Consider the following 14,074-nt stretch of genomic DNA (forward strand, 5'->3'; position numbering starts at 1 on the left):
CCATACTGAGGGATGGAGCCAGGAACCTGGATCTGAGCCCTGATTTGATTCCAGGAGTGATATTCACAACCATTATGTTGTAGCTTCTATTTAGACAGTAGTCAAACTTACTTTATGCATTTATATTTTCAAATGAAATCCTGTAATTGTAATTGTCATTTTTTAGTGTATTTTGCATTCTCTCTGACCTTCTTGAATTATCATTTTTAGAGTATAATTTGCTTGAATGTAGAGTTCCAAGCATATTTCAAAATTGTCCACAATATTTGCACAACACAAAACAGTTTTTCATTGCTCTCCATAACCACCAAGATGAATCATTCCCTCCAAGCTTCCACTCATGCAGACATGACCATCTGAAGTGGGTTCTCACAATTTCTGCTATCTGACTTCGTATCTTCCCATAAGACTTCCCCCACATTATTCCAGCGCAATAAAACCATAATTTAAAAAAAATAACACTTTTTATTTTTCTTTACTTGTTTCACTGGTGTTATAAATGGCTCTTGCCATGAAGATAATTGTGGGCCTTAGACAAAGCTGACAGTTAAGTTTTAAACTTCTTCAGTCTTCCAACCATGCTTACATGGGGAAGTTAATTATTAAGACTATACATTTAAAAAAAAAGAATTTTAAAAATAAAAAATGGAAAAATGATACATTTTATACCAGATTCCAAGTTCCCAGTATTTCCCGTCTTGATTCCCTGGTGGATGTTGTTTCCAGGAAGCATGCAGGATTATTATGCATGAATAAACCTTGACCTCCGGGGTCTGACCCTGGTGAGAGAAGTCTCTGGTGCCCCTAATTCCTTCCCTCCAGTTTCCCAACCATTTCAGGGACTTAATTTTTAGCTCCCTAAACTATTTTTGAATAAATAATACATGCACATAATTACAAAGTTCAGTGGTGCATGCATATAGGGAAATAAATGTTTCCTTCTTAATGTCATTTCCTCCTTACAGGGTAGCCTTCTCAGGAATAATTGGTGACAGCTAGTAGATATTGCCATGTAACCTTCTAAAGATATGTGTATACACACACACATAAACGTACATAGGTACATACAGGTGTGTAATAGTCTACATATTTGTATGTATATATACATACATACTTTTCCCAACAATTACTAAATTATATAAATATTATACATCTTGCTTTTTGACAAAAACCTATTTCTGAAATTATATCAAGGACAGTGTAGTATTTATGGAACATAAATTTCTTGTGATAGACATATGTTTCCAACCTTTTGCTGTTGCAAATAATGTTTAATAAACACACAGTTTTGCCTGCGCACTTGCAAGTTAAATTCATTAGAATAAATCTCTTAAAATGATATGGTTGGTTGAGGGTGTACACGTTCAAAATTTTAGTAGATCTTGCCATATTGCTATTCATAAAAGATGAATTTATCCTTCTACTTATAATACATCAAAGTACTTATCTCCCTATATTATGGCCAATACAATGTATTTGAAATTTTTGGGCTCATCAACCTTGTAGATGAAAACTGGATATGATTTTGATATCTTTTATCATAGGTGGGTGTGAGTGATTTCTCATATTTAAAAATAATTTATATTTTCTTTGTTACTTTTATATCATACATTGCATGTCTTTTGCTCTTTATTTTCTACTGGATTATTGATATTTTTCTTGATTGGTAAAAACTCTGTATATATTAAAGAAATTAGGCCATTGTGTACTATATTTCTGTCAAATTTTTCCCAGATAGTTTGTAGCTGATTTGATTTTATTGTGCTAACATGTTTTGTATTTGAAGTGATGAAATTTATGTATTTTTGCTTATGACTTCTAGGTTTTATTTTTTGCCAAGAGAAGCTTTTACTATTCTTCATTTACAAACATATTCCCTTATATTTTCTTTTAGTACTTTTATGGGTATTATGGTTTCCATGTGCGTATTTGCAATTTTTACTGAAGTAAAATATTTTTGTGTAAAGGGGTAGTATACATCTTATTTGTTTCCTAGAAAACTACTAGTTACATTAAAGAAACATTTATTGGATAAATCTATATCTTCTTTACTGATATGGCATGTCAACTCAGTCACTTAGCAAATATATATATGTGGCTCTAGGGATTGCATTTACAGACACAGCCATTGGGTTACCTGTACATGGACCAGCACTACACTCTTAATTAGTGTTGTTTGAAAATGTTTTTAATAACTATTAGGATCAAAAACCCATCTTAAAGTGAATAAAATATCCACTTATCTTTTAAAAAATATTTCTCCCAAGAAATTACTAAACTAATATATGAATTCAGAAGTAGCAGGATACAAAATTAATATCCAGAAGTCAGTTGCATTTTTATATGCCAATAATGAACTAACAGAAAGGGAAATTAAGAAAGCAATCCCATTCACAATTGCTACAAAAAGAATAAAATACCTAGGAATAAACCTAACCAAGGATGTAAAATATCTGTACTCAGAAAATTATAAGACATTGAAGAAAGAAATAGATATAAAGATATAAAGAGGTGGAAACAGACCGTGTTCATGGATAGGAAGAATTAATATCATTAAAATGTCCATACTACCCAAAGCAGTCTATAGACTCAGTGCAATTCCTATCTGGATTCCAGTGAAATGTTCCACAGAACTAGAACAAATATTTCAAAAATGTATATAGAACCACAAAAGGCCCCGCATAACAACAGCGATCCTAAGAAAGAAGAACAAAGTTGGAAGAATCATACTACTAATATAAAACTATATTATAAGGCCATAATAATCAAAAGAGAATGGTCCTGGCATAAAAACAGACACATAGATCAATGGAACAGAAGAGAGCCCAGAAATAACCCCACACCTTTATAGTCAATTAGTATTTGACAGAGGAAGCAAATACGTACAATGGGTTAAAGATAGTTTATTCAATAAATGGTGTAAGGAAAATTGGACAGAAAAATGAAACTAGATTATTTTCTTACATCACACAAGAATAAATTAAAAATGGATCAAAGACTTAAGTATTAGACCCAAAACCATAAAAAACATAGAAGAAAACATAGGCAGCAAAATCTTGGACATTGCTCATAGCAATATTTTACTGGATAAATATATCCAGTAAATAAATATATCCAGTTCCCAGGGAAGGGGAACACAAGAAAAAAGAAACAGATTGGACTACATCAAACTAAAAAGTTTTTGCACAACAAGATAAACCATCAACAAAATAAAAAGACAATCCACTGAATGGGAGAACAAATTTGACTATACATCTGACAAGAGGTTAATATCCAAAATTTATAAAGAACTTATAAAACTCAACACCAAAAAACAAAACACCCTGCAATCCAATCACAAAATGGTCAAAGGACCTGAATAGACACTTCTCCAAAGAGGACAGACAGATGGCCGATAGACAGATGAAAAGATGAATCAACATCAGTAATCATCAGGGAAACGCAAATTAAAACCACCAAGAGATACTACTTCATACCTCTGAGAATTCCTATCATCAATAAGTCAACAAACAACAAGTACTGGTGAGGATATGGAGAAAGGGGACACTTTTACACTGTTTGTGGGAATGCAGATGGGTGCAACCACTGTCTGAAGCAGTATGGAGTAACCTTAAAAAATTAAAAATAAATTTGCCTTTCAACCCAGCTATCCCACTTCTGGGAATATATCTGAAGGAACCAAAAACACTGATTCGAATGATCATAAGCACCCTTATGTTCATAGCAGTGTTATTTACAATTGCCAAGATATGGAAGCAGCCCAAGTATTATCATTAGATGAATAGATAAAACAACTATGTGATGTTTACACAATGGAATACTCTTCAGCTGTAAAAAAAGAAGAAAATTTTACCCTTTGGGATAATATGGATGGACCTGGATGGAGAGCATTATGCTAAGTGAAATAAGCCAGTTAGAGAAAGACAAATACTATATGATTTCACTCATGTGTAGAATCTAGCAAACAAACTGAACTAATGAGGAAAATGGGGAAGGACTCATAGATAGAGACCAGGTGACAGCTAAGGACGAGGAGAGGTTAGGAGGTGGAGAGATTGACAAAAAAGGAAAAGGAACTTACGGTCATGGACAACAGTGTGGTGACTGCAGGGGGGATGGGGGTATAAGGGTACTAAATGGTAATGGAAAAAATACAATAATAAATGAAAGAATATTTCTCACTACTGTTATGTATTTGTTTTCCCCATATGAATTTTAGAATGAGCTTGTCTTGTTAAAATGGTAATAAACATGTTTATAATATTGGTATTCTTATCTATATATCCAAGTGTTCATTTAACTTCCTCTTGTTGGTTTCTACTTAGGTATTTTATCTTTTTATATACCCATCTAACTGCAAATTTTTCCATTATATTTTGTTGTTGGCCATTTTCTGTTTATATGAAGAGTATTTCTATCCGTGTATGTATGTGTACTAATGTTATACCTAGACACTTTATCAAAGTCTTGACTGTTCATATGTTTTTCAGTTCATTCTTTTGTGTTTTCTAGAAATAGAATTTTATCACCTGAAAATCATATTAGTTATATCCTCTCTTTTTAGATTTTAATACTTGTTTCTTTTCCCCATCAAATAGTTATAACTACTGCCAAGTAATGCTAACCAAGTGGCACTATTTATTGTTCCTGACTGTAATGTGACAAGTCTAATGAATGTTTGTGAATACAGCACATGTCTTCTGGTCTCCTAAGTCCAATGCAGGCATTACAGTAATTCTCTATATACCAGCATTTGCTTAGAAAATAATGAAAAATAACTTTAAGGAATCAAGCTATTACTGTCAGTGAAGAAAGAAAACAAATGCTCATGAATGTACAGGATAGAATAAGAAAAAAACAACAACACTGTTTTCTTTACAGGAAAGACAGAGATGTTGTGAAGTTTCTTCAGGATTGGATGCTGTAAACGGGAGGTAACATTTTCCTGAGAACCAGAACTCAGTGTCTTCTGACTTAAAGCAAAATGATGAAAAACTTCATTTGCACCAACCATAACCATAGCTATTTAAATATAAGTTTAACTGGGGAAAAGGTGATATTGTAATGCCCAAAGTACAATCTTGGACTCTTTTCCTTTTTATCATTTTCATTGACATTTCCCTCTCTTTTTCTCCATTTATAGCATTGCTGAAAATTGAGTCAGAGATTTGTTTATTTAAAATATAAATGACTTTTGGTTTGATACATCAAGCAGAGTAATTGGACCAAAATTGATATAACAGAGAAAAATACTTATCCATAAACAAATGGCAAAGATTATGAATACATAATATCCTCTTTGATTGTCCAGGTTTCAAAAATGTTACTTAAAGAGAAAATGCTGTCAATATAACATTGTTTTCACAATCACTGTTTTATTTTAAAAGATTGAAGATGCAAAAAGAACATATTTCAATATATGGTATTTTGGCAAGTGCAATTTAAAATATAGTTTGTTTTTTCAGCCTGGGGAGAATTACATTTAATTTCATGTGTTTAATGTCGACATTGATTCTGTTACTTCAGTGTATAGATAAAATATTCCAAGAACAATTTTCTTACATAGTAATTTTAAATATTTCACTCAAATAAAATATCATGCATGCCTCATAATATAGTTGTAATTTATCTTAAATTATTAGCATAATGAAATATTTAATTAAATGTTTTAAACTCTTATATTCTCTATCCTAACCAATACAAAACCTCAGTGCCTGTATTACAATTGGGAGGATGAAAGAAATACAATGGTCCTCACTATGAAGAAAATTATAAAATCTTGTTTTTTTATTGTTGTTCAATAATCGTTGTCCCTATTTCCCCTCATTACTCACTCCCACTCTACTCACCCCCACCTCCCACATTCAACCCTCCCCCAGCTTTGCTTTTGTCCATGGGTCCCTTATACCTGTTCCTTGACAACCCTCACCCTTCTTTGCCCCATTATCCCTCCCCCACCCTCTGGTTACTGTCAGTTTGTTTTTTATTTCCATGTCTCTGGTTCTGTTTTGCTTGCTTATTTGTTTTGTTGTTTAGGTTCCACTTATAGGTGAGATCATATGGTATTGGTCTTTCACTGCCTGGCTCATTGATCTTATGCTTTTGAGAGGGACCAGAAAAAAATAAAAATTTAAACTAAGACATTATCTGTGGTACTTCATTAAAATTAACTTTTTCTTCTGCAAAATACAATGCTTAAGAAAATGAAATGACAAACCGCAGACAGAAAACATGTTTGAAATCATATATTCAATAAAGGTGTTATTTTCAGAACATATAAAGAACTTAACAGTTAATACAAAAAAATGAAATAAATAGACAGTAAATCAGAACAAAACCCTCACCAAAGAAGACACAAAAATGGCAAAGAAGCATATAGGAATATTCTCTATGTGATTCACTGGGGAAATACAAATTAAAACCATAAAGGAATAGCACTGCACAGCTATCAGAATGGTAAGTTTAAAAAAAAAAAGTAACCAATTGCTGATCAGGGCCCAGAGCAATAGGAAGACATCTCACCAATAGAGCCTAAAATATTTACTTTCTGACCTTTTACAGAAAAAGTTTGGAGACCTCTGGTATATGGAAACATCACTGTATTACTTTTTGTCAGTCTTCCATAAGTCTAAAATAATTTCAGTACAAAATAATTTAGTGTCCTTTGATTTAAATCATCAATGTATTTTTTGGCTACCCCATTGTTTGAGAGCTGACTATTTATGAAACACTTTGTGATATGTTTTTATGCACTACCCTAATTAGTCTTCTCAACAGCACTTAATATAGCTCTCCTATTGTTTTCCTAATTTTATACCTAAAGAAAGTAAGGGTAGTTAAGTCAAATGACTTGCTGAAAAGCACAGAATTCACATATAAACAAAAAGACACTAAGTAGAGTTTTCAAGACACAATGACAGCATGCCTCTTTTTTGCTTTATTTGATGATCCTAGGGACTTTGATTCATAGGGAAGCTTTCTTTTCAAGAATAGAATTATAAAATATATATAAAAGAGACTAGGAACCAAAGTTGCACCATTGTTTCACTAAAACCTTAGAGAATTCAAAGATTTCTAGTTTGATTTCAATAATTTTTAATTCAAGTATATATAAGGATACAACTTGATTTGTAATGCAATGTGCAATCTGAAATATAATGAAACAGATATTTTGAACTGAAAAGTTGCAGCTTATATGTAAAAACCCACTGCAATGTGAGCCTTCATTCATCCAATCAGCAAGTAAAGTTAAAAAGAAAATTCTATTCAACTGAATCATTATTTATTATTTTATGTAGGGAATACATTTCTGAATGTTTATGATAAAATGATGTAATGACAAAAATTAACATGAATTTGAATGTACAGTTTATAAATCAATCAAAATTCAGTTTTTTAAAATAAAATAATGAATTTGGAGGATGTCTTAGACTGGCAAATTAGACATGAATGAAATAAATGTGCATCCAAATGGAAGATAGGTACTCCTGCTAAAAAGTTTTGAAATTGCATTTTTCTACTTTTTAAAATGAAATTAATATTGACATTGATATACAAACCATATTGTAGTTCTGTTTATGAGAAGACATCCTACTAGTGTGTAGAATGAGAGTCAGAAGTGTTTCCAGTGTTGCTTATGATGATCTGACTCAGCATCAGCTGAGAACACCCTTGTACTGTTTTAACATTTTTCCTTCCTCTATTAAATAACGTGTCACTCTGGGCTATGATTCAAGCTGGTGACTCATTTTTGTCCAAGACTCTGCCTGGGGATTTCTGGTGAATGACTGGAAATATCAGAAAGTTTTCCCTTTAGAAGAGACTTAGCTTTGATAACAAGCACATAGACTATTGATCTACAACCTTTAGCTAGTTTACTTTAAATAAAGGGAGTGGCTAGACCATTTACCATTTATATTTTTTAAACCTCAGCAATATACTTTATTGTTTTATCTGCTTTATATTCTAATGTAGTTATATTTTTATTACTGTATTTCTTTCAACTTTTTAATTTTTATTTTTTTAAATGCAGAAGAATAATCTTATGAATTCTCTGAAGAGCTTACATTCCCAACGAGAGAGACGGACAGCTTCTTTGCTTCTCAACAGTTCTGTAAAATACCTTTTAATGCTATAAAATAGATCTCAGTTTTCAGTTCCAGATGGCACCTTTGCGCTAAAAGGCAGTCTTATGGAGGAAGTGGTCAGTACGGAGCTAAAATCATTGTTCCTGGCAGTCACTGGGGCTGCTGGCTGAAGATTGATGTCCGGGGAAGCAACAGGCACTAACTCAGACAGCTTCAGGTAATGACTAGAGTATTGTTGCTTTCTATTAACTCCTTAATAAACAGATTCATGAATTCAAGATAACTTTCTGACAGTGACCAAACCTTCTCTTCAGTTCATAGTATAGAATAAAAAGGAAATTGGAAACCATTATAATTCTTATTTGTTTTATTTACTTTCCTAGTTGCATTGTCTAGCACTTCCAAAATAAATATAAATAACTCTTCAGTGATTCAGACTCTGGTGGCATTCTAGCCCAACTCTAATGCCAGGAGTGTGCATACATGAGCAGTCTATAGGAACACATGATAAGCTGGCTTGTCTCTGTCTCTGACAGTATTCTCCTAAGTATCTGAAGATAAAAAGGAAGATATATTATATCTCTTCATGGAAATCTTTACAAAGAATAATGACTCTGTCTCTATGACCATTTAATCACTTTTGTGTTAAAGTGATATAACAATGGATGTTAACTTCTAGATTGATTTTTTTTAATTGTTCAAATACATTTGTCTCCACCTTCCCGCCACCACTTTCCCTTGCCCCTCACCCCCACCTCCCTCCCTCAATCCTTTCCCACTTTGGCTTTGTCCATTGGTCCTTTATGCATGTTCCTTGATTTGACCCTTTCCTTCTCTTTCCCTGCCCCATCTCCCTCCTTCCTTCTTGATTCTGTTGGTTACTTTTTTCTTTTCGTGTTGCTGGTTATATTTTCCTTGCTTGTTTGTTTTGTTGGTTAGGTTCCACTTATAGGTGAGATCATATGGTAATTTGTCTTTCTCCTTGGCTTATTTCACTTAGCATAATGCTCTCCAGTTCCATCAATGCTGTCGCAAAGGGTAGTAGCTCTTTCTCTTTCTTTCTTTCTTTCTTTCTTTCTTTCTTTCTTTCTTTCTTTCTTTCTTTCTTTCTTTCTTTCTTTTCTTTCTTTCTTTCTTTCTTTTCTTTCTTTCTTTCTTTCTTTCTTTCTTTCTTTCTTTCTTTCTTTCTTTCTTTCTTTCTTTCTTTCTTTCTTTCTTTCTTTCTTTCTTTCTTTCTTTCTTTCTTTCTTTCTTTCTTTCTTTCTTTCTTTCTTTCTTTCTTTCTTTCTTTCTTTCTTTCTTTCTTTCTTTCTTTCTTTCTTTCTTTCTTTCTTTCTTTCTTTCTTTCTTTCTTTCTTTCTTTCTTTCTTTCTTTCTTTCTTTCTTTCTTTCTTTCTTTCTTTCTTTCTTTCTTTCTTTCTTTCTTTCTTTCTTTCTTTCTTTCTTTCTTTCTTTCTTTCTTTCTTTCTTTCTTTCTTTCTTTCTTTCTTTCTTTCTTTCTTTCTTTCTTTCTTTCTTTCTTTCTTCTTTCTTTCTTTCTTTCTTTCTTTCTTTCTTTCTTTCTTTCTTTCTTTCTTTCTTTCTTTCTTTCTTTCTTTCTTTCTTTCTTTCTTTCTTTCTTTCTTTCTTTCTTTCTTTCTTTCTTTCTTTCTTTCTTTCTTTCTTTCTTTCTTTCTTTCTTTCTTTCTTTCTTTCTTTCTTTCTTTCTTTCTTTCTTTCTTTCTTTCTTTCTTTCTTTCTTTCTTTCTTTCTTTCTTTCTTTCTTTCTTTCTGGTATGTACTATTCCATTGTGTAAATGTACCCTGGCTTTTTGATCCACTCACTTATTGATGGGCACTTAGGTTGCTTCCAGCACTTGGTTGTTGTAAACTGTGCTGCTATAAACATTGGGGTGCATAGGTTCTTTTAAATTGGTGTTTTGGGACTCTTAAGGTATATACCCTTATAAGAAGTTAGGTTGATTTTTGTCTCTTCTTTAAAAATAAACAAAGTAGAAAAGGAAGGTGGGTTTGATAGGAGTGAGAGAGAACACATCAAAGTCTTCCCAGGAAAGAAAATGAGAAGTACTCCACTAATAAGGTTAAAGGTATCCTGCTGGATAAAGGCTGACATCTGGATAGGTGGAGCTCAGAGCACACAAACTAGAGTAGGAGAATCAGGCTGAGGAAGAAGGGCGGCATGGTCCTAGAAGGGCAGGAGGTAGAATGCTCAGCAGAAGTAGGAAAACAAACACCTGGGTAGCATATTACTAGAAGCAAAGACCTTAGTGCCCACAACACTCCTTCAATCCACGAGATAACTAAAAAAAATTGGAAGTGTGTGCTGCTGGCTTTTCACTTGCATTTTGAAAATTTAAGATTGTATGTATTATTTTGTGCTTATTAAGCTTCCTTGTAGGGAACAAATTTCTATTAAAATTATTACAAAGAAGAATTCTGGTTATCTAGTATAATTGTTGTTTTATAAATTTTACTTTGTTGTCAGTACGTCAAGAGAAGTTTGATTCTCTAAAAAAAAAAAAAATGGTGCGAAGTACTATGATTGTTTCTCTTAGGATGAACAGGGAGCTGAATTTGCATTGACGAGCTTCCTTACAAAATGAGACCAACATAAGGGGTCTAAACATTACATCTTAATTTCCTGTTTTGGAATATTGTCTAATAACATTTTTATCAATAAAATTTTCTCATCAGTTTTTTCTTTAGTCAGTTTACAGAATGAAATGCATGATAACTATTGCCAGCTCATCTGTCACTTTGGACTGTTTTCCTCCGCCCTTACTCTGAGCTCTGTTCACTTTCCTTAGGCAGTTTGCATTGAGTCTCACCGTCAGTGAGAATCTCCCTTTCCCCAGTAATGAAATCTAATTATGGGACATTCAATCGTTCATTTGCTCTTTCATTCATTCAAAAAAATATTACTTTATCATATGCTATGTCTCAGATATTATACCAAGAAGTTCCTTTTACTTTATTTATAAGCCTTGTGAAATGCTAAGATATATATTTTTTAGTAGTACTCTTACATCACAAGTATTCCAGTAACTTCTTAGTCTTGACTAAATGCACCATCGTAGAGCTCCCTACGCCACATATACATCGGTAACATTGGTCTGCTGAGACTACATAATCATTTGAATTTAACAGATATTGGAACCCATTTAGCTGTAGATGTGAATGGACGTCACAATTCCATAAGGAAACCAAAGCCTAAGTCAATCCTGGTGTCTTCTTTATGAATATCTATCTGATCTATTATTTAAAAATAAAGAACTCATATGACTCTACACCAGGAAGACAAACAATCCAATTAAAAAATGGGCAAAGGACCTTAACAGACACTTCTCCAAGGAGGACATACAGATGGCCCACAGACCTATGAAAGGATGTTCAGCATCACTAGCCAATAGAGAGATGCAAATTAAAACCATAGTTTTACCCCTTCACACCAGTCACAGTGGCCATCATAAACAAATGAACAAACAAGTGCTGGCGAGATTGTGGAGAAAAGGGAAACCGAGTTCACCGTTGGTGGGAATGCAGACTCTTGCAGCCACTGTGGAAAAGAGTATGGAATTTCCTCAAAAAACTAAAAATGAAACTTCCCTTTGACTGGCAATTCCACTTGTGGGATTATACTCTAAGGACCCTGAAACACCAATTCAAAAGAACGTATGCATCTTAATGTCTACTGCAGTGCAATTTATAATAGCCAAGTGCTATCAGTAAATAAGTGGATGAAAAAACTGTGGTATATTTGCACAATGGAATACTATGCAGCAGAAAGAAAGAAAGAACTCCTACCCTTCATGACAGCAAGGATGGAACTGGAGAGCATTATGCTAAGTGAAATAAGCCAGGTGGTGAAAGACAAATACCATATGATCTCACCTATAAGTGGAACATAAACAACAAAACAAACAAGTGAGCAAAATATAAACAGAGACATGGAAATAAAGAACAAACTGACAGTAACCAGAGGTACTGGGGGAGGGGTGTAATGGGGGAAAGAAAGGGAAGGGTCCTCAAGGAACACGTATAAAGGACCCATGGGCAAAGACAATAGGGGGTTCCGGGAGAGGACTGAATGTGGGAGGTGGGGGTGGGTAGAGTGGGGGAGAGTAATGGAGGGAAAATGGAGCAACTGTAATTGAACAACAATAAAAAAAGAAAAAAGAAAAGAAAATCAAAATTCACACTAAAAGCCTACTGTGTTGAGGCAAGCCACATGCAGAAGTGCAGTGGATCTAGTAGAGCACAATAATGCGTGGTGGCAAATTGGAAAATGCATGCCCCATCGAAAGGGTACAGCAGTTACCCAACCACAGTCAACTTTTGTCATGTAGGAATATGGGACAAGCAGGGAAGGACTCCAATTCTTCAACACCTGAAATTTAACAGGAAATTTTCCAATTTTTAAACATGCAGGTGTAACTGAACATTTTTGCAAATCAGATAAAGTAAGCATACTCTAGTGATTGGATATTTTTGAAAAATAAATTTTGTTCTTTTTGAATAGTTAAAATAAATTCAAAATAGATTAGCAATCTAATTAGCTTTACTATCAAATCACATCAAATAGAAAGTTTAGGTCAATCTTTTAATCTAATTTTTGGACAAGGTAAAAATGAAAATAACGAAATTAAAGACAAATCTTATCTATATAAAAATTAAAAATATTCGGTACATCAAAAAAATTAAAATGTAAATATCAATGCAGGAAGAATAGTTCCCAGTGATGACTGACTCTCATATACCTAATGAGAATATTAATAGCTTCCATCTTCTTAGGAGCAATTTGGCAATACAGATGAGGGAACTAAAAATATAGCCCTGACTGGTGTGGCTCTGTGGGATCGGTGTCGTACTGCAAATGGAAAAGTCTGTGGATCAAGACTCAGTCAGGGCACATGCCTGGGCTGTGGGCCAGGCCCCCCCCAGCCCCGGGGGTGTGTGAGAGGTAACTTGATCCATGTTTCTATGGCACATTAATATGTTTCACCCTCTCTCTCTCCCTCCCTTCCCCTCACTCTAAAAATAAAAATTTAAAGTAAATAAATAAATAAATAAAAATAAGTAAATGAAAGAATTGACCTAGTACAATAATTTCTAAGAATTTATCTGAAAGAGTTCATTTAATATAGTTTTATATATGATAATTCAGTTATAATAGTGGTTATTCTAGAATATTTATTATATCAAGTATAATAAGTATCATATTATTTATACTAGTATTTATCTAGTATAATAAGTTAAATGTCCAGTATTAACTAAAGATTGTGATCTTAACTAATTTAATAATATAGTATTATGATCTTCATAACATGAGGTTTTAATTAATTTTCAGGCTGTTAAGGTGAATGCTTATGTTTAATCTAGATTTTTTTAAAGGTTAGAAAAATTCCCTATAATCCACCACTACTTCTTAATGACTGCTAACATCTTAGATTATAACTTTCCAGAATGCATCCTGAAAGCATATGAACAGAGTACATAAATATGTATATATTTTCTTCTCCTTCCCTTTCTATCTTTATCCTCTTCTCTCTCTTTCATTATACATTAATCAAAGTATCATTAATTTATTTATAGCTCATTACATATTTAACGGTAATTTTAAAATGATTATGTAGCATTCTTTTGTAATATGAAGTACAATAAAATCATCCAAGTCCATATTGACTGATTTTGAGATTGTCTGTGGTTTTTGTTGTTGGTTATGTTATTATTACAGATAATGCTCTAACAAACAGGCTGGTAAATACATCTTTATAAAATCCAGCAATCATTTCTCTAGGCAAGTTTCTTAATTCAGAGGTCTCTGGATGAAAAAGCATGCACATTTTAAATTCCAATAGATACTGCAGAAATTTTCCAGAAAATTTGTACCAAGTTAATCTTTCACCAGTGGTGTACCAGAATACCCATTTCCCCCAACAATAGTATATATGAGTAGATTTTTTGAGTTACGAAAATCTGATCTTTAA

This window comes from Pteronotus mesoamericanus, unplaced genomic scaffold (genome assembly GCF_021234165.1).
Source record: "Pteronotus mesoamericanus isolate MK-2021 breed Mesoamerican mustached bat unplaced genomic scaffold, CSHL_Meso_final contig_50, whole genome shotgun sequence".
NCBI classification, from domain to species: domain Eukaryota; kingdom Metazoa; phylum Chordata; class Mammalia; order Chiroptera; family Mormoopidae; genus Pteronotus; species Pteronotus mesoamericanus.